The sequence below is a fragment of the Armigeres subalbatus genome, chromosome 3 (genome assembly GCF_024139115.2).
Source record: "Armigeres subalbatus isolate Guangzhou_Male chromosome 3, GZ_Asu_2, whole genome shotgun sequence".
Lineage (NCBI taxonomy): Eukaryota > Metazoa > Arthropoda > Insecta > Diptera > Culicidae > Armigeres > Armigeres subalbatus.
In genome coordinates this window covers 364,129,743-364,151,799 of record NC_085141.1, presented here as the reverse complement: position 1 = coordinate 364,151,799, position 22,057 = coordinate 364,129,743, and the positions used below count along the sequence as shown (strand labels likewise).

Sequence of the window (22,057 nt, the reverse complement as noted above, 5' to 3'; positions counted from 1 at the left end):
TCTCGTCTGGTGATTTCGCCTCGAGAAGCTCTACAAAACTCCTCCGGAATCGAATTCCAGATAGTCTTTCAGAATTTCATCCAGGGTTCAGTTTTGAATTTCCTCCACATATTCCTTCAGGAATTTGTAAAAAAAATCTTAAGAATTCCTTTTTTTTTTTTTGTGTCTTTATTAAAGAGACTTTCAGCCCGAGGCTGGCTCGTCTCCGCTTAAGAATTCCTGAACAAGTTCCTAAAACAATTTTCGAATTTTTAAAGCCACTCCTGAAGGTGTTCCGATGGACATTCCGTCAAGACGTCGTTCAGAAATTCCTCCAGGGATTTCTTCGGAAAATCGGCCGAATTTTTCAAGGATATAAATCTAGAAATTAAATAAATGTTTAAATTTTTCAAGATATTCCTCCAAAAATTCAAAGGGTTTCCAAGAAATATTCCAGAACTTTACTCAGGAATTCCATCAGGAATTGCTTCGTAGAATCCTCCAGAACTTCTTCGTAATTCGCTTCGGATATAGCTTCCAAAAATTCTTCACAAATTTCTTTTGAAATATCTACAGAAAATGTTTTAGAAGTTCCTTCGAAAATTGTTTTAGAATTCCTCCTCCTCTAAAAAAATCTTCTGGAATTCATTTATGGATTCCTTTTGAAATTTCTTTAGGCATTGAAAATTTGCTAAGATTTTTTTTTCGGAAATTAATTTGGGAATTGCTTCGGAACATTCATTTAGGAATTCCTTCGGAATTTTTTTTTTAGAAATTACTTAAATTTCTTAAAAATTCCCTAGCAAGCTCCTTGACATTTTTCCCTGAAATCTCCATAGGAATTCCTTCAGAACTACCTTAAGCAATTCATTGGGAGATTCTCCAGGTAATCTTTAGGCAATTCCAGTATGTTTGGTAATTACAGGAAGAAATTTTTGGCCATATCCCTCAGGATTTCTTTACAACATTCTCCATTTCTTGTTATTTTTTTCGGGGACCTCGGGAATTCATACAAAACCCCTCTGGAATTTTTTTTCCTTTACCTTTGAAAATTTCTTTAATGAATTCGATGAATTCGGAAATTCTTTAAGGATCTAAATGTCTGTGGGGATTTTTCCAGAATTTATTTAAAAGGTTCCTTCTGATTTTTCTTGGAGAATTCTTTCGGTTCTCTAAGTTCTTCAGGAAATTACTTCAAAAATTTTAAAAATGGAAATGCCTTAAAAAACTCTTTCGAACATTACTTCAAGAATTCTCTCGAAAAGTCCTTTAATCCTTGAAAATGATTCAAGGAATTTCTTAGGAAATTCTTTTAGAACTACTATCGGAAACTATTTCATTCCCTAATAAACTTCCGAATGAAATCCAGCAGGAATATTATATGGTTTTATTAAATGAACTTCCCAAAGAGAGCTTGAATGGATTCTACCTGAAATACCTACATGTTTTTTCGCAGAAATTCTCATAGGGTTTTACCAAGACGAGCTCCGTTCCGTAGCACCTATGAGTAGGAATCCCTACATCTTTCTTAAGAAGGTGTCCAACTAAAAATCTTTCCCCTTTCCTCAGCATTCGCAAGGACGTGGGCAGGGTAAATTTCACCTGTTGGAGAGTGTCTTGCTTCCATCTAAGAGATATGATTTGTCTCTTACACAAGGCTATGTTTGTACCACATACGAATTGCTGAATGCTATTGCTAGATTCTCAAGGAATGAAATTTATAAGTAATGGATTATTTTAGGTAACTCATTTTGCACTCACCGCATCAAAACAAAGTCGCTACTGCATATGTAGGTTAACATGCGAGAGGTTTTGAAGGAACTGGTCTACAGTGGCGCTATCTACTCGTTTCATAGCGGCAAATTTGGCTTTTTCAATAATCCATAGGAATTTAAAAAAAAAAATCCCGGTTTCCTCCAGAAATTCTTTCATTGATTTTTTTTGCCATTGATTTTTTCATCCACGCCGGTTCACGCCGCCGCCGCCGCCGATAAAATCCAACAGCGCGCCGCCGTGACGCCGCCGCCGCCGGAGCAAAAGTGACCACCACGCCGCCGCCGCCGATTACATGACCGGCGCACAGGTCTAGTTAGATCTCCGCGGCGTGTACACGCATCTACGGAGCGTGTCTGTCATAATTTCGCTCCGGCCATTTAAGGCTACACAAGAGTTAGCAGGAATAATTCCTCAAAGCAATGATAACAATTTGGATGTTTTTTTCACAGTTATTACGAATCAATAACTTTTATAAACTCCACTTTTATTCAGTCAAGTTAGGGGAAGGAGGGGCAATATGCCCTAGCTAAGCAAACACTGCTTTATTGTTTTATTTGTAACGCTATTCATGGGTATTTTTACATTATGCAACAGTTAAACAAGATAGCTAGTTGATACCATTTAAAAATTGTCAAAATTCTCAATTATATTGATAACATTCACATTTCAAAAAAGTGGTGACATTCTGTTGCCCGAAAACTCATGAGGCAAAATGCTTTTTAGCTGGCAGCTTCTCGGGAACAAAGCACCACGCATCGGCGAATCATCATTCTGGTATGGATAGTGCGTGGAGACGCAAGTAGATTGTAGGTTAGTGCCACTAGGGCATTTTGCCTCGCCAAAATGTTAGATGTTTCTTCAAAATGTGGAAATTTTCGGTTTTTCCAACCTTCCCATACACTATTTTGAAACTTTTTTCGTCTAACCTACATAATTTTCGATCAAGTTTTGTTACGGCCATCTCAATGACGGTAAATATGACGGAAACCACAAAAGGCGTTTTGCCTCGGGAGGGCGTTTTGGGGCCTCTTCCCCTACCGCTTTTAAATTCGTATGTATTGAAGCTAACACAATGATACTCTTACCCAGGGAGTTCATGAACATTTCCATCCTGAAAATATTCTGTACCGAATTGGGAATCGAATCCAGCAACTTTCATCACAGTACAGTAATGTTTTACCTGAATTCCTTCAACATCTTATAAAAGTGTTTAAAATAAATCATAAGTAATTTAACACAAATTAGTGATTTGATGTAAAAAAAGTTATAAGCTACTCACTACTGATACTTCATTTGTTTGTGATAAATTTTATTTACAACCATTCTATATTTTCTTGATTACTCTCCTTGCAAGCATCAGATCGTTTGGCAACAAATGCCATGTAAATTATCCAAATATTTAAAAATGCACTTTCAATTTTCATGTTATGATAGCTGCAGCATAGATGTGTCTTTGTAGTTTTTATTGAATGTTCCACTGAAATCACCAACGATTATAAAAATGGGTTCTGTACCTATCTGTCTTGAAACTTATAGGTCCATGATGTCTTTTTTCGTCTATAATCAAGTCCTAACCTAGGTGTGTTTTATAACCTTCAAATGAAACATTGAATTTAGAACATGATTTCGAATGGTACAACCGTTCCGAACAATGGTTTATTGCCAGAAAAGGGCAAAACCAAAGCAATTCAGCATCCTTTCGATCGTAATCATAAACCTGTCACCATCTACTTCAAAAGGCTAACCGCAATCGTTCACTTTCAATCTTCCAGCACAGTATATCTAGGTCAGCCAGCTCATTTGTCTTTGCACGCTCCAAACACTATTAGGCAAATACGACAGAAGCGTAGCGTTTACGATTTTCGGAACAAACTTTTAATGTTTGACTGAAAAAAAAGACACCCGGCGAGCGGAAAGATAGTCAATATTTGAATTTGTTCGTATTGGAAGATCGACGGCTTGGCTATCAAACGTAAGTACTCAAAATTATTATTTTTTGTTATACCTAGGTAATTGAAAAATACACATTTCATGCTTTAACGCAGTTCTATGCTTGAACGTAAGCGTAGGTTAGTTCCTGACTAATTTGACTTAGCACCATAATCCCCGTGGATGGTACACTCAAATTCAACTTAACTTAACAAGTTGAATATCACTGTGGTGCGTTTTAAATCACAATTTGTAGCAGACCAATTGCGATCTCTGCCGGTTGCACTTTTGTCAGCGAACACAGGATTACGCAATTCAGCTTGGCGCTGGACGTGTTCGAGCAGCGGCAATGATTGTAATAGTGCCCTACTGCACTTTTCTCCTGGTAGTGAGTAAGTCAGGGCAGCTGCAGCTGCCGCAGCAGTGCTGTAGCTTATTAACCAGTTTTTCCTGACTTTATCCGCACCGCGTCCATTTAGTTGCTGCCCATATTCCTTGGTGCTCTGCACTGCATAATAACTATAACTATAATGTTTAAAGAGGTGGTGATGGTGTTAGTTGGGGATGATGTGCGATGCATTCTGACTTTTCGAACAGCTCTCTTACTTTAACAATGTGTTCAAAGTAATCTTCAGGAAAGTTTCCTCCATGGGAAAATTCTAGTCAACAATTTTCTGAATTTCAAACATGTTTTGATCACTAATAACCCCTCTAGCACTTTATCGAAAATACTTCCATGCTCCATCTTAGACAGTAGTTACCAACCTATGTATAATGGAATACACAATAAATTTTATTCTGGTACAATGATGACAAAATAAATGTAAAATAGAAGATAAGCTAACAATCTTTAAATCTAGTAATTGTTAGAACTAAAAATTTTAAGAGTTTTCCTTGGAGGAGTTAGTTTAGTTAGTTATGGATCCTGTACACCTCCGGTGGTGCAAAGGGCCGACTTGAAAGATCTCCATCCTGAGCGATGCCCGGCTATCGCTTTAACCTGTTGCCAGGTTAGATTTCGGTCGACTTCTTTTATTTCTTTATTGAGGCTTCGCCGCCATGAGCCTCTGGGTCTGCCTCTGCTGCGATGTCCCGCTGGGTTCCAGTCTAATGCTTGCTTACAGATTTCGTTTCCGCCCCTACGTAGAGTTTGGCCGACCCAGCCCCACTTCCGATCCCGAATTTCTGTTGCTATCGGCCTCTGGTGACAACGACGATGGAGCTCGTTGTTTGAGATCCAGTTGTGAGGCCACCAGGTCTTTGGAGGAGCTTAGTAGATAAAGCTGAGGATTCAGTCTGACGCTATAAACGAAATATCTTGCAGAGAACCTACTGTCACATTATTTTTTTAACATTAAAAAAATAAAAGCCATGAAAGCTAACAGATACCACATGGGTCCATTTTTAATCTAAAGAAATCCAATAAAGCTCCATCTATCTTATAGGTTAATAATCTACCTCACATAAGGAACAAATGGATCGCAGCTGTGAGTAGTTTGGAAACCCATGGCATAGATAGAGTGTTCCAAGAAAAGAGAGACAGCTCACCGCAGGACCACACCGCACTTCGAAGCACACAGATGATTATGTGGTGGAAAATAGTACCTTACGAGGAAAACATCATCAATAGCCGTAGCACCCCGAAGGAACGAGGAAAAGTTTTATGCAACGTGTTCAAACTATTAAACGCATCGTCGTGTGAAAAGCAGCTCCCGCAACCATCCAACTCGACAAACTGTATGGGTTATATGGATGGGACCACGGCAACGCGAAACGGTGCAGCTGGCTGACGCTAATTCGAAGCGAATGATCAATTATCGTGCTCGACAAAGTTCCCGGATGGACGCCGAGTGGAACCCCGGCGCAGACAACACGTTCCTAATCATAATAATAATCATAATGGCCAGCACATCGGAATAACACGGCACTGTTAAAAGAAGGTTCCTGCTCCAGATTACCGGTAAACCACACCTGTCAGCATCAATCACTTAGCTGCAGCACGGAGGATAATGCAACCCGGTGAAAAGAAACTTGGTTCGAGCCATTTATCTCTCTGTTTTTCTTACCCCGGCTGTAGGCAGAGATCGCACAATTGAAAAGGATTTGTCGGCAAATAGCATAATGGGTTATGGGGGGTATCAATCACCCACAATAATACTGGAGATCGTTATTTGAATTCGCTGCGGCCGAAAACCGCAACGTCTTTGTGAAACGCCAATAAAGCTGCCGAGAAATCTAGATTTGAATCATTGACAACATTGTAGAGCATTCGAACCAAGCAAACAATTGTGATATCAATTTGATCATTATATAAGTTTGCTATTAGCTTTTTTCTCTCTATCAGTTTTTACAATTTGGAATTAAATTGTTATCATTATTATTATTTTAATTACTATTTAATTGGCGACTTGAGGTCCCATGGACTAGGACCCTCCTTAGCCGTGTGGTAAGATGCACGGCTACAAAGCACAACCATGCTGGGGGTGGCTGGATTCGATTCCCGGTCCCAGTCAAGACAATTTTCGGATTGGAAATTGCCTGATTGGATTTGAATTGAATTTGGATTGGATTTGGATTGGATTTGGATTGGATTTGGATTGGATTTGGATTGGATTTGGATTGGATTTGGATTGGATTTGGAGTGGTTTGGATTGGTTTGGATTGGATTTGGATTGGTTTGGATTGGTTTGGATTGGTTTGGATTGGTTTGGTTGGTTTGGATTGGTTTGGTTGGTTTGGATTGGTTTGGTTGGTTTGGATTGGTTTGGATTGGTTTGGTTGGTTTGGATTGGTTTGGATTGGTTTGGATTGGTTGGATTGGTTTGGTTGGTTTGGTTGGTTTGGATTGGTTTGGATTGGTTTGGTTGGTTTGGTTGGTTTGGATTGGTTTGGTTGGTTTGGATTGGTTTGGATTGGTTTGGATTGGTTTGGATTGGTTTGGATTGGTTTGGTTGGTTTGGTTGGTTTGGATTGGTTTGGATTGGTTTGGATTGGTTTGGATTGGTTTGGTTGGTTTGGATTGGTTTGGATTGGTTTGGATTGGTTTGGATTGGTTTGGATTGGTTTGGATTGGTTTGGTTGGTTTGGATTGGTTTGGATTGGTTTGGTTGGTTTGGTTGGTTTGGTTGGTTTGGATTGGTTTGGATTGGTTTGGATTGGTTTGGATTGGTTTGGTTGGTTTGGATTGGTTTGGTTGGTTTGGATTGGTTTGGATTGGTTTGGATTGGTTTGGATTGGTTTGGATTGGTTTGGATTGGTTTGGATTGGTTTGGATTGGTTTGGATTGGTTTGGATTGGTTTGGATTGGTTTGGATTGGTTTGGATTGGTTTGGATTGGTTTGGATTGGTTTGGATTGGTTTGGTTGGTTTGGATTGGTTTGGTTGGTTTGGATTGGTTTGGTTGGTTTGGTTGGTTTGGATTGGTTTGGTTGGTTTGGATTGGTTTGGTTGGTTTGGATTGGTTTGGTTGGTTTGGATTGGTTTGGATTGGTTTGGATTGGTTTGGTTGGTTTGGATTGGTTTGGATTGGTTTGGTTGGTTTGGATTGGTTTGGTTGGTTTGGATTGGTTTGGATTGGTTTGGTTGGTTTGGATTGGTTTGGTTGGTTTGGATTGGTTTGGATTGGTTTGGATTGGTTTGGATTGGTTTGGATTGGTTTGGATTGGTTTGGATTGGTTTGGTTGGTTTGGATTGGTTTGGATTGGTTTGGTTGGTTTGGATTGGTTTGGATTGGTTTGGATTGGTTTGGATTGGTTTGGATTGGTTTGGATTGGTTTGGATTGGTTTGGATTGGTTTGGATTGGTTTGGATTGGTTTGGATTGGTTTGGATTGGTTTGGTTGGTTTGGTTGGATTTGGTTGGTTTGGATTGGTTTGGATTGGTTTGGTTGGTTTGGATTGGTTTGGATTGGTTTGGTTGGTTTGGATTGGTTTGGATTGGTTGGTTGGTTGGTTTGGATTGGTTTGGATTGGTTTGGATTGGTTTGGATTGGTTGGATTGGTTTGGATTGGTTGGTTTGGATTGGTTTGGATTGGTTTGGATTGGTTTGGATTGGTTTGGTTGGTTTGGATTGGTTTGGATTGGTTTGGATTGGTTTGGTTGGTTTGGATTGGTTTGGTTGGTTTGGATTGGTTTGGATTGGTTTGGATTGGTTTGGTTGGTTTGGATTGGTTTGGTTGGTTTGGTTGGTTTGGATTGGTTTGGATTGGTTTGGATTGGTTTGGATTGGTTTGGATTGGTTTGGATTGGTTTGGATTGGTTTGGATTGGTTTGGTTGGTTTGGATTGGTTTGGATTGGTTTGGTTGGTTTGGATTGGTTTGGATTGGTTTGGTTGGTTTGGATTGGTTTGGATTGGTTTGGATTGGTTTGGTTGGTTTGGATTGGTTTGGATTGGTTTGGTTGGTTTGGATTGGTTTGGTTGGTTTGGATTGGTTTGGTTGGTTTGGATTGGTTTGGATTGGTTTGGTTGGTTTGGATTGGTTTGGATTGGTTTGGTTGGTTTGGATTGGTTTGGATTGGTTTGGATTGGTTTGGTTGGTTTGGTTGGTTTGGATTGGTTTGGATTGGTTTGGATTGGTTTGGTTGGTTTGGATTGGTTTGGATTGGTTTGGATTGGTTTGGATTGGATTTGGTTGGTTTGGTTGGTTTGGATTGGTTTGGATTGGTTTGGTTGGTTTGGATTGGTTTGGATTGGTTTGGATTGGTTTGGATTGGTTTGGATTGGTTTGGATTGGTTTGGTTGGTTTGGATTGGTTTGGATTGGTTTGGATTGGTTTGGATTGGTTTGGATTGGTTTGGTTGGTTTGGATTGGTTTGGATTGGTTTGGATTGGTTTGGATTGGTTTGGATTGGTTTGGTTGGTTTGGTTGGTTTGGATTGGTTTGGTTGGTTTGGTTGGATTTGGTTGGTTTGGATTGGTTTGGTTGGTTTGGATTGGTTTGGATTGGTTTGGATTGGTTTGGATTGGTTTGGTTGGATTTGGTTGGTTTGGATTGGTTTGGATTGGTTTGGATTGGTTTGGTTGGTTTGGTTGGTTTGGATTGGTTTGGATTGGTTTGGTTGGTTTGGTTGGTTTGGATTGGTTTGGATTGGTTTGGTTGGTTTGGATTGGTTTGGATTGGTTTGGATTGGTTTGGATTGGTTTGGATTGGTTTGGATTGGTTTGGATTGGTTTGGATTGGTTTGGATTGGTTTGGTTGGTTTGGATTGGTTTGGATTGGTTTGGATTGGTTTGGTTGGTTTGGATTGGATTTGGTTGGTTTGGATTGGTTTGGATTGGTTTGGATTGGATTTGGATTGGATTTGGATTGGATTTGGATTGGATTTGGATTGGATTTGGATTGGATTTGGATTGGATTTGGATTGGAATTAGATTGGATTTGGATTGGATTTGGATAATGATTGATCATAATATAATGTGCAAAAGCAAAAAGTGGTTTTGAATGTGGATTATTTTAAAAACATATATTAAATATTTTGTCTTTTTTATCTTCCAATAATATCATTTTTATTCATATGATTCACAATTTGCACGCGTATGTAAAATAAATCTCATTAACCTACCAATTACTGTTGCTCACGATTGCCCCTAATTAAACCAATCGTTAGTCATGCTTTACAATGAACAAACACTTCCAATGTTTTCCACTCCATCGTTATTCAATGACCCAGGACCACGCTTAGGCGCTAGTCATGTGCAAGTTTACCCCAGTCAAAGAGTTGGATCCTTTCCGGACGGAGACTGCGTCGTATTGGACACTCTGCTGGACAGAGTCAATGGAGTGCACACCACACACGGTATGGAGGCATGAACTTTCATTTTTCCCTTCAACACTACTGCTGCTGTGGCCTTCACCCGTTCGACCAGCCAGAGGAGGCCGGCTCCGGCATGACACCTTCTGGTCCAATCTACCTAGTGGGCGAGCAAGTTCAGCAAAGGGCGTGCTCTACATTCGATCGATACCGATCTCGAAGTGTTATATGTTTGTTGCATTATTTTGAACAACCCATGTATTCCCTCTACTCCACATAGTAATTTTCAATCTGCTTGTGTTGTCATTGTCATGGATGCCAGTAGATTTCATTGGTTGTAAACATAAGAACTCTGATAAGGTCTACAATGATCATTTTCGTTCATTTTGATTCGTCACAAAAAACTAAATTAAATTTTTCTTAGCAATGGGTGGTGAAAATTAATTTGAATAATTTTGAATAATATCTTATACTTTATTCATTCAATAGTTTCGATCAATTAACATGGTTTTCTATTCACATAGTTGAATGAAGTTTCCCATTAATGATGATCACTCAAAGATTTTGTTACATTTAAAATGTTTTTAAAATTCAAAATTCAATAAATTTCAAACATAGTTTTTATAAATAAAAAATTTCCCTTTGACTAATTTTCATTTCATTCTGAGCGTCTCACTTCACGTTACTCGTACAATAAAGGTAGATTATCATTATTAAGTTGGAAAATTTCGCACAGCTCTCCTAAAAATTGCGAAAACAACATTACCCAGTTTTGAACATGTTTTCTTCTCAGTGAATTATTAACGTCTTTCAAATAAAGAAATATGGTTTCAAGTCTGGCAACTCTGGGTCCAACTGACGAGCTTCAGAAGCATTTAAAAAATTGTATAAACATCTAACAGTTTGTATACTGTCGTGAAAAGCTTTAGGGACCTCCCGCTAGTCACCTTTCCGATTCTTTTGACTATTGACACCTATTTTTCGTTCATTCAGAATCCATTTATTTTGAAACTATGACAAACCACTTGGCACCAACTGCCGTAGCCAATTGATAGCTGTTAGGAAGGTGGTTGATTGCGGTTTTTGAAAGTCAGTAAATGGTGACGGGACATTTTTTTTCGCTAATCTTGGACCTCACCGATTAATGGCTGTTCGATCAGCTGCATTGTTAGCGCAGGGTGACCGAATCAATCATCCATCATCGCCCTAAGTTGACTGGAACCGAAAGATTTAATTACGCCTAGCTGCTGCTACATTGGATACATTGGAGTGCAGTTAACTAGTTTAGGGGCAGTGCAGTTGATGGACTCGGCGTCAAAAGAATAAGAATTTGTCAAGATCTGCTCTCGATATCGCGTGGAACACCTATTAACGGGAATAGGCCTGTAATTATATTGTTAAATCGGTAGAATGATCAGCCTTTTCGGTTGATCAATCACGAACAATTCACCGCACTTGATCGCTTGCCACACTGGCTGGTGCTGCTCGCACCGTTTGAACCTTGTTCTTGGTCATAGGTCCTATGCACACCCCTACAAAACGTCTCGGGGGCCAATCTGATCGTGATGCAGTTGAAATTCGTTTAGGTTGGTTGATTGTACCGACAGACGCCAGAATTTTATGCTTTTTGGTCGATCGGGTGAGGTCCGATAATCGCAAAAATTGAAAGCGGGCTATTTATTACAAAATAATTGCCTCTGATTGCGATTGAATGTTTTGTCAATTTGTGCCTCCGGTCATCATCGGCAGCACGTAAGTGGCGTAATCTCAGGCTAGTGAATGTGGTGCAAATTTCATTTATTTTATAAAGTATGTCAGATTTCGAAGTAGCTGGCTTCAAACGAATAACGATCATTAAAGACTTTCTAATTTTCGCTTAATGGGAAAGTTTAATCAGTGGAAAAAGAACGGAATGTCTATAGAGAAAGCATAACTAAGCACCAATGAGTGACACCACTGCCGTGCGTATTGCTGCTGGGAATACGTCAACGATCTCACATAAGATAACACTGTCAGGAAATCAGTGTCACACTCTTTCGTTCCCACGCCAACGCATTTATAGAATATGGCACTTTCAAGGTTAGTGTCAATTTCAACTCTATCACGCGACTGAACCACCCAAGACAAATGTGTCGCCAAATTGGTTGCTTCGAACGCATGTGCAGTTCAGTCAGACAATGCACATCAGCTAGGCAAATGATAACCAACTTACCATGCATACGACGTAAACAATTGCTGAATGATCTCTTCGGAAAGATTGCTAATTGCGAAGAAGAATCCAAGTGTCACCAACGATCCTATTGTAAGCGGAGTATTGTTGATGTAAGTATGGAATTCAATTGTTTGCTTCCGCTGTTTAATTACGGAAAATAGCAACGGAAGACAACAACGTGCGATGCGTTTGAATTGACGATAGATAACCTAGATTTTTTAATTGCGATGCTAATCCGCAGAAAATTACTTACAGCGTTTTTTTTTCATCTCCCAACTCTTTGAAATCTGCACAACGTGAGATCTATTTTAACAAGTTCTTGATCTCAGATTGTAGTGGTATAGTGGCCACTGCATCGGGCTTTCACTTTTCTCATAGTCCATAAAACTAACCGATAAATTGAGTTGCCAGTTGGCTCTATAGGTGCACTGAACCGCGTCTAAAAACCGGCGTATTCTTTCAAGGCAATCTGAAAAGTACCGTGTAGGAGCAAGTGGAGTAAAATAAATCACATCTTTTTAGTATCTGTTTCGCCAAACTAGAAGGTGCCTATTACGATTCTGTGGAACAACCTCACGAAATTTGTTTGGAGTTTTGACATATATAAAAGTTCCTTCTTGACGCATTTGCTTCTTTTCTCCTATTATGCTTGCATTTGTTCAGGACATGAAACATATACATTATCGTAGAAATTAAAAAAAAAAAACTTTGTTAGAACTTTAAGAATAAGCAAAGCACTGAAACTATGTCTGTCTAGAAATTTAAGCAATAGATCAAGGTTGCGCCCAAGATGAATACACTACTAGGTGTTCCAATCTGCCAAATTTTTGGAAAAGAAGAAGACGGGAGTGAAAAATTCTTTTTCAGTGTAAAACGCCAACAAAGTATAGCTCTTCAGATGAATTTCCTCTGGAAATTCGGATAAATTTCCTCTGGAAATTCGGATGAATTTCCTCTGGAAATTCGGATGAATTTCCTCTGGAAATTCGGATGAATTTTTTTTTTGGAAATTCGGATGAATTTCCTCTGGAAATTCGGATGAATTTCCTCTGGAAATTCGGATGAATTTCCTCTGGAAATTCGGATGAATTTCCTCTGGAAATTCGGATGAATTTCCTCTGGAAATTCGGATGAATTTCCTCTGGAAATTCGGATGAATTTCCTCTGGAAATTCGGATGAATTTCCTCAGGGAATTCGGATGAATTTCCTCTGGAAATTCGGATGAATTTCCTCTGGAAGTTCGGATGAATTTCCTCTGGAAATTCTGATGAATTTTCTCTTGTATTTTGGATGAATTTCCTCTTGAAATTCGGATGAATTTCCTCTGGATAATCGGATGAATTTGCTCTGGAAATTCGGATGAATTTCCTCTGGAAAGTTGGATAAATTTCCTCTGGATAATCGGATGAATTTGCTCTGGAAATTCGGATGAATTTCCTCTGGAAATCGGATGAATTTCCTCTGGAAATCGGATGAATTTCCTCTGGAAATTCGGATGAATTTCCTCTGGAATTCGGATGAATTTCCTCTGGAATTCGGATGAATTTCCTCTGGAAATTCGGATGAATTTCCTCTGGAAATCGGATGAATTTCCTCTGGAAATCGGATGAATTTCCTCTGGAAATTCGGATGAATTTCCTCTGAATTCGGATGAATTTCCTCTGGAAATTCGGATGAATTTCCTCTGGAAATTCGGATGAATTTCCTCTGGAAATCGGATGAATTTCCTCTGGAAATCGGATGAATTTCCTCTGGAAATCGGATGAATTTCCTCTGGAAATCGGATGAATTTCCTCTGGAAATTCGGATGAATTTCCTCTGGAAATCGGATGAATTTCCTCTGGAAATCGGATGAATTTCCTCTGGAAATCGGATGAATTTCCTCTGGAAATTCGGATGAATTTCCTCAAGAAACTTGAATGAATTTCCTCTGGAAATTCGGATGAATTTCCTCTGGAAATTCGGATGAATTTCCTCTGGAAATTCGGATGAATTTCCTCTGGAAATTCGGATGAATTTCCTCTGGAAATTCGGATGAATTTCCTCTGGAAATTCGGATGAATCCTCTGGATGAATCCTCTGGAAATTCTGATGAATTTCCTCTGGAAATTCGGATGAATTTCCTCTGGAAATTCGGATGAATTTCCTCTGGAAATTCGGATGAATTTCCTCTGGAAATTCGGATGAATTTCCTCTGGAAATTCGGATGAATTTCCTCTGGGAATTCGGATGAATTTCCTCTGGAAATTCGGATGAATTTCCTCTGGAAATTCGGATGAATTTCCTCTGGAAATTCGGATGAATTTCCTCGGAAAATCCAATGAATTTCCTAGGAAATTCGGATGAATTTCCCCTGGACATTCGGATGAATTTCCTCTGAAATTCGGATGAATTTCCTCTGAATTCGGATGAATTTCCTCTGGAAATTCGGATGAATTTCCAACGGATGAATTTCCTCTGGAAATTCGGATGAATTTCCTCTGGAAATTCGGATGAATTTCCTCTGGAAATTCGGATGAATTTCCTCTGGAAATTCGGATGAATTTCCTCTGGAAATTCGGATGAATTTCCTCTGGAAATTCGGATGAATTTCCTCTGGCTTGGAAGCTTGGATTAATTCCCTCTGAAAGTTCGGATGAATTTCCTCTGGATATTCGGATGAATTTCCTTTGGAAGTTCGGATGAATTTCCTCTGGAAATTCGGATGAATTTCCTCTAGAAATTCGGATGAAAAAACGATGAAAAAATTCGGATGAATTTCCTCTGGAAATTCGGATGAATTTCCTCTGGAAATTCGGATGAATTTCCTCTGGAAATCGGATGAATTTCCTCTGGAAAGTCGGATGAATTTCCTCTGGAAATTCGGATGAATTACCTCTGGAAATTCGGATGAATTCCGTCTGGAAATTCGGATGAATTTCCCCTAGAAATTCGGATGAATTTCCACTGAAAATTCGGATGAACTTCCACTGGAAACTCGGATAACCTTCCCCTGGAAATTCGGATGAATTCCGTCTGGAAATTCGGATGAATTTCCCCTAGAAATTCGGATGAATTTCCTCTGGAAATTCGGATGAATTTCCTCTGGAAATTCGAATGAATTTCCTCTGGAAATTCGGATGAATTTCCTATGGAAATTCGGATGAATTTCCTATGGAAATTCGGATGAATTTCCTCTGGAAATTTGGATAAACTTCCTCTGGAAATTCGGATGAATTTCCTATGGAAATTCGGATGAATTTCCTATGGAAATTCGGATGAATTTCCTCTGGAAATTTGGATGAATTTCCTCTGGAAATTCGGATGAATTTCCTCTAGAAATTCGGATGAATTTCCTCTAGAAATTCGAATGAATTTCCTCTGGAAATTCGGATGAATTTCTTCTGGAAATTCGGATGAATTTCCTCTGGAAATTCGGATGAATTTCCTCTGGAAATTCGGATGAATTTCCTCTGGAAATTCGGATGAATTTCCTCTGGAAATTCGGATGAATTTCCTCTGGAAATTCGGATGAATTTCCTCTGGAAATTCGGATGAATTTCCTCTGGAAATCGGATGAATTTCCTCTGGAAATCGGATGAATTTCCTCTGGAAATCGGATGAATTTCCTCTGGAAATCGGATGAATTTCCTCTGGAAATTCGGATGAATTTCCTCTGGAAATCGGATGAATTTCCTCTGGAAATTGGATGAATTTCCTCTGGAAATTCGGATGAATTTCCTCTGGAAATCGGATGAATTTCCTCTGGAAATCGGATGAATTTCCTCTGGAAATTCGGATGAATTTCCTCTGGAAATCGGATGAATTTCCTCTGGAAATTCGGATGAATTTCCTCTGGAAATCGGATGAATTTCCTCTGGAAATTCGGATGAATTTCCTCTGGAAATCGGATGAATTTCCTCTGGAAATCGGATGAATTTCCTCTGGAAATCGGATGAATTTCCTCTGGAAATCGGATGAATTTCCTCTGGAAATTCGGATGAATTTCCTCTGAAATCGGATGAATTTCCTCTGGAAATCGGATGAATTGCCTCTGGAAATTCGGATGAATTTCCTCTGAATTCGGATGAATTTCCTCTGGAAATTCGGATGAATTTCCTCTGGAAATTCGGATGAATTTCCTCTGGAAATTCGGATGAATTTCCTCTGGAAATCGGATGAATTTCCTCTGGAAATTCGGATGAATTTCCTCTGGAATCGGATGAATTTCCTCTGGAAATCGGATGAATTTCCTCTGGAAATCGGATGAATTTCCTCTGGAAATCGGATGAATTTCCTCTGGAAATCGGATGAATTTCCTCTGGAAATCGGATGAATTTCCTCTGGAAATTCGGATGAATTTCCTCTGGAAATCGGATGAATTTCCTCTGAAATTCGGATGAATTTCCTCTGAATTCGGATGAATTTCCTCTGGAAATCGGATGAATTTCCTCTGGAAATTCGGATGAATTTCCTCTGGAAATTCGGATGAATTTCCTCTGGAAATTCGGATGAATTTCCTCTGGAAATTCGGATGAATTTCCTCTGGAAATTCGGATGAATTTCCTCTGGAAATTCGGATGAATTGCCTCTGGAAATTCGGATGAATTGCCTCTGGAAATTCGGATGAATTTTGGATGAATTTCCTCCGGAAATTTGGATGAATTTCCTTCGGAAATTTGGATGAATTTCCTATGGAAATTTGGATGAATTTCCTCTGGAAATTCGGATGAGTTTCCTCTGGAAATTCGGATGAATTTCATCTGGAAATTCGGATGAATTTCCTCTGGAAATTCGGATGAATTTCCGCTGGAAATTCGGTTGAATTGCCTCTGGAAATTCGGGTTAATTTCCTCTGGAAATTTGGATGAATTTCCTCTGGAAATTCGGATGAATTGCCTCTGAAAATTCGGATGAATTTCTTCTGGAAGCTCGGATGAATTTCCTCCGGAAATTTGAATGAATTTCCTCCGGAAATTTGGATGAATTTCCTATGGAAATTTGGATGAATTTCCTCTGGAAATTCGGATGAGTTTTCTCTGGAAATTCGGATGAATTTCCTTTTGGAAAATTCGGATGAATTTCGTCTAGAAATTCGGATGAATTTCGTCTGGAAATTCGGTTGAATTTCCTCTGGAAATTCTGATGAATTTGCTCTGTTTTTGTTTGTATATGGTTGCAAAAATTCAAATTTGCATACTTTAATAGCCTGTGCAGTCTACGAGATTTAGTACTTGAAAATAGTATCTGAAATGTCATATGCATCAAGATGGATGAGTCGCGGTTGCGCACGATAATTTATTCGGGCATTTCCCAGTCGAGCAATACCATCCGTCTGAGCCTCAAATGACCATTTGCCAATAAGCGACGAACTCGAGGACATTTTGATAAGTTACGTCACCCCTTTCTCTCGAAAACTTGTAGAGTTGAATAGACATCGCAAAGCTGTATAAAATGTTTTAAAAATCGTTCAGTGGGACTCAACCCCACTGACTTCCCAGTAACCTGGGCGGATGATGTTGTCAACTAGCAGAAAAGTAGCTAATGATGCATTTGAAACCCAACAAATCCCACATAATGGGACTCTCACTCGTTAATAGTAATCACAAACCACAACAATACTTGACCTGACAGATGATGCCCTACATAGTAGGCGAGAATGCACATTGTCAACTGCTGTTGCAAAATTAGCATACGAATCTTTATTTTATTTTTACTCAATTCTATCCATTTAACTTGTGATTTTCAAATGAAAAAATATTCTATAAACCTGTCGAAAATAATAACTGACGGATTTGCTGAAGAAACGAAGAATATCCATCCAGACGTTTTCAAGTTATGTGGATACGCACATAGAACAATAATTGTTCATGTTCATCAATTATTCATGTATATAGAAGAAAAAGAGGAAGAAGATCATTTTCTTCAGGTGATCCTTATTGCCCACATCGCCCCAGCCTACCTACACAATCACTTCAAACGAATTCGAATGTCGCAAATTATTCTACTTGCTTCAAGTTTGCGCTACTGGCCTCTCCAATGCAGCAGACCTTTACCACTTCTCTTCGATTGCCAACCCATAAAAAGTGATTTAGAGCGACGACAAATCAAAAAGAAACCATTTTTATTTTGGGGACTCAGATTCAATTTGCTTCCCTGCACGCGAAAGCTTATGATTCAGAAAGGTGCATATTCGCAAATTTGTACCGGGCAGAGTATTGATGGGGTAGTACTTACGTTAATGGCATCGATTAATCCGAAAATTACAAATAACGACAACGCGGTCGTTATGAGTAGTCTGCTCCACCTCATCTCATCGGAGGGTTAGCTCTGTGGCCCACGGGGCCGACCAGCAGCGAACTCTAGCTGGACAGGCTAAAATGATCGCAGGGTGGCGGAATACTGAAAATGATAGAAAAATGATTGATAGTTAGCGGAACAAACTTTTATGTTGATTGAAACGATTACAGAATATGAACGAAAACTCGGAACTTTCTCTAAGCAAATCGGTAAAACCAATATTTTGTGGATTGTCATTTAATACACGACACTTACTATTCAGCTGAGCCGAAAAAAAAGTTGACGTAATTGTTCGCATTCATCGAGAAACTTGAAAATTACCCACAGCGGAACAAGACAAGTGGGAAATTTTCGCCGACTGAAATTTAATAAGCATCTCGACACAGCGTGGACAATACTTTAAACTGGAAAACAAACAGCACCGGGCGGCGGATCTAATTTCGTTTCAATTGCACAACCTGCGCTGGAACGGGTAAATAAAATGGCAGTTACCAAGTGAGAGAGTCGTAATTGCAAGTAAAACGACACCAGAGCGCTGCAGCCGGGGAAGCCGGTCTGGTCATTCAACTTGATCTTGTTCAGATAGATATCCAGTTCGAATGCATAATCAGATTAAGAGGTATCCAGCATCAAGATCTACGGAAAATTGCAGCACGAACTCGGGCCACGTGACTGTGTGCCGGAGAATAAATGTTTCAGTCGGTACTGTTTGGTAAGCTGTTGAGGAGGTAGCTCTGATGTTGAATAGTTAGTTATTCGGAGAATTCCCACAAAACGTTCTTAGACTCGTCAGAAAAATATGAACAAACGTCAACATTTTTCTAAGAAAAACTGATTTTCCGCCAATTTATTTATATAAAGTCTGCAGAAGCTACCGAAAGCATTTTTAAAGAATTTTTCGAAAGAACTCCTGGAGAAATCTTTTTTGAAAATATATCCAGAATTTCTTTCGAGAACTCCTCCAGGAATTCGATCTAGGAAGAATTTAGAAAGAAATTACAGGTGTGAGCCGCCGCCGACAGTTTCTGACATCTTACCGTCGCCAACGTTTTTTAACCAGCGCGCTGCGGATAAAAATCTATCACACCACTGATAATAGTTTTTCACGCCATTTCATATTTGTAGAAATTCGAAGAAATTACGGTCTAAAATTCGCGAAGAGTGGAGTGGAACTTCCTAATTTTTAAGACTGATATACCTTAAATTGCTCGTTGAAAATCCAAAAATAAATTTCGTAAATTTTTCGATTTTCTTGAAAATTTTATTGAGGAACTTCCCTGAAAAAAACCCTTAGAAATTTTGAAAACTTCCTTGTGGAATTTCAGAAGAATTCGTTTGGACTCAAAAAAAATCTAAAAACAAAATTCCGTTGAAATTCCGAGTAATTTTCGTGGGAATTCATGAAAATTTCCCACATACAGCTTTCCACGTTAGCTGCTATAAATAAAACTGATAGTAACTGTTTCCTGATCTGCTTTCGACGCTGGTCGTATCCAGGTAGACAGGATTCAGAATGGAATGGATGTTATTGAAATCTGAGAACTTCGGTAGTTCCTAAATAGTTCTGTTTCTTGCTTTGTGCTAGAAGCACTCGTGTTATTTCAAGCTCATTAGAATTCGATATTGCGTTAGCAATAGACTGACCATACGTATGTATTTAACGGGAGAGCTTGTCTGCAAATTTCGTTGCCATATGTATGGGTGAGATTTATGGGATTCCGTTGTAGAAAATTAGAATTTCCGCCCGTTTCAAAATACAAAACGCTGGAAATCTCCGAGAGTCCGAGATGTAAACCAACCTATAAATTAGCCATAATTTGTTTGACTTTTCTTGACGAAATTGCAATCCCACCTTTTTGGAAGCGTATGGGAACAAAATCAATGGACAAGATTCCCGAGGTGTGCGGCTGTTAGACAAGTTGATAAAAGGTCGTGAATATAGAAAAAGGCGATATGTGCAATTTTTGACGATTTGTGTAATTGATTGTGGGAGAAAACCTATAAAATAAAAGTCTATTTATGACTAATATCCTCGACTGTGTATTGTTAAGTAGAAATGAGAAATTGTATACGCGACAAATTTGTTTGTTTTTGGTTGAAATACAAATATGAATGATCATGCTTTTCTGAAAAATATCGTTCATCGCAAAAAAAAACCCAGTTCTCCAACATTTCCCACGTACGGCATCTCCCCCTGAGGTGTGGCATCTCACCCGGATTTGACTTTTTTTTTCGTTATGTAAATATTACAGTCCGATTTTTTTTGATGACTTCTACACTATGTAGTTGGATCCCTAAACTATCAAAAACAATAATTAGAGTTTCAATTTAACGGTTTGTTTTAAAGAAATGTCGATTTTGAAAACGGTGTGACATCTCACCCGGATTTACCCCATAAGATAAAGAATTCAAAAATAATAATTGTAGCCAGCAACGTATCTTAAGGGAGCTTCAATTTTTGACTCTGGTATTTTTTCCCTTTATTCCCAGTAATTTATTATTTCCTTGAGCATCGTTTCAAATGAAGCTGAAACCTCAGAAATGGTGTAAAGATGAACTCAAAATGAATACGTTTGCGTACGTTTTGGTAGTTTTTCCATGGGAAAACTGTCAAAACGTACGCAAACGTATCCATTCTGTGCGGCTCTTGATGCTTTGACCGAGGCTTTCACGCATCTTTCAGGATAGTGATGATCTGATATGCACCATTTTTTTTTTTTGCAGGGTCATCATTCTCACTCTCAGATTCTTACTAAGTCTAGAACCATCCACTCCCTCTTTAACTTATGGAAAACGTATTTCCAAGAAACCGTTTATCTTCACGACACCATAATGTTCTTGGAGGATTCACTCCCATGTTTGTTTTTAATGATCAGGGATCGTAGCATTGATAATTGCAAAGAGCGCTCTATGAAGATTATACTCGTTGATATAAAATCATCATATTTCTTTCGATTCCAGCTTCGCCTTTGAAAATATAAACAGGGCAATATCCTGGATGTGAGAAAAACAGAGATAATTTTCGTTTTGTTCTAATACCAACAAACAAAGTGAAAATGGCAGCCATCTGGCATGACGCCATGTTTTTGCAGCTAACATCTCAAAGTAAAATTTATGGTAGTATTTGTGTTGTTTACCAACATCTGTTTGATTCCCATTGGGATCCAGAAATGTCAGTGGGGACCAGTCGCACAATGTTGGCTGCAAAACAAGCCCATTGTGTGAGATATGGATGACACCCACCTGGAAAATGGATGCTGATACCGTGGGGCATCGAAATCCGAACACTTAAGCACCTTAGTATATGTCATTAGAAAATAGGAATCAAATGTAAATAAAACGTTTTTCATTGACATAGGATCATAGAGGCTTCTTCTTTTGAAGTGTTTCACATTTACTCATTAAAAACTAGGAAAAACATAGTAAAATAATGAATAAAATCAACTACCCCTGACTTGAAATCCGTCCACCGTTGACGGATTTAGAATCAAAGGATCAAAATCCATACAGCTATTTTTTAACTAAATATTTAAATTGAAACAGTCTGATTGACTAAACTACCACTGTAAACAGATCGATACGCAACTTGAGAAGCGATCCCTTCGATTTGCATTCCGCTTATCTTATGTAATGTTTCACAATTGGCAAAGAAACACAGTTTGTTGTTTTAATTTCAAAGGCTTCTTTCCATTGCTACATATGCCCTAAAAGCACAAAAGCTTACTGCCAAAGTGCCAAGTATCTGAACAGGACAAGACAAATCATTTCTACATTAATTACCTTTAACCCCCTTTAATTTATTGATCTCTCATGAGGTGGACGGATTTCGGTGCTGTACGGATTTCGGTCCCGCACGGTACAACAACGACCAACGTCGATAACGTTCTGGCGTCGGAAGCAGATACTGTCAGATTTTTTATACACCCCCGGAAATAAATATAACGCATTCACTGATTCTTGTACAAAATGGTTATGTTTGAGTACCAAAACCTCGAATTCTAGCGATTAGGTTGAGGACATATTTGTTTGAGAAACTGTCAAGCTCAGACCCGACCGCATTGCGTAGGCAAGACGACCGACTGGTAAATAGCTTACACAACCTCACTTGATCAGTACAGTAGCTGATGAA

General features: G+C 38.9%; 1 pseudogene; it reads right to left on the bottom strand.

The window, feature by feature from the left end:
- The window catches only part of LOC134222868 (mucin-2-like), a 552,473-nt pseudogene that overhangs the window by 495,333 nt on the left and 35,083 nt on the right, over positions 1 to 22,057 (bottom strand).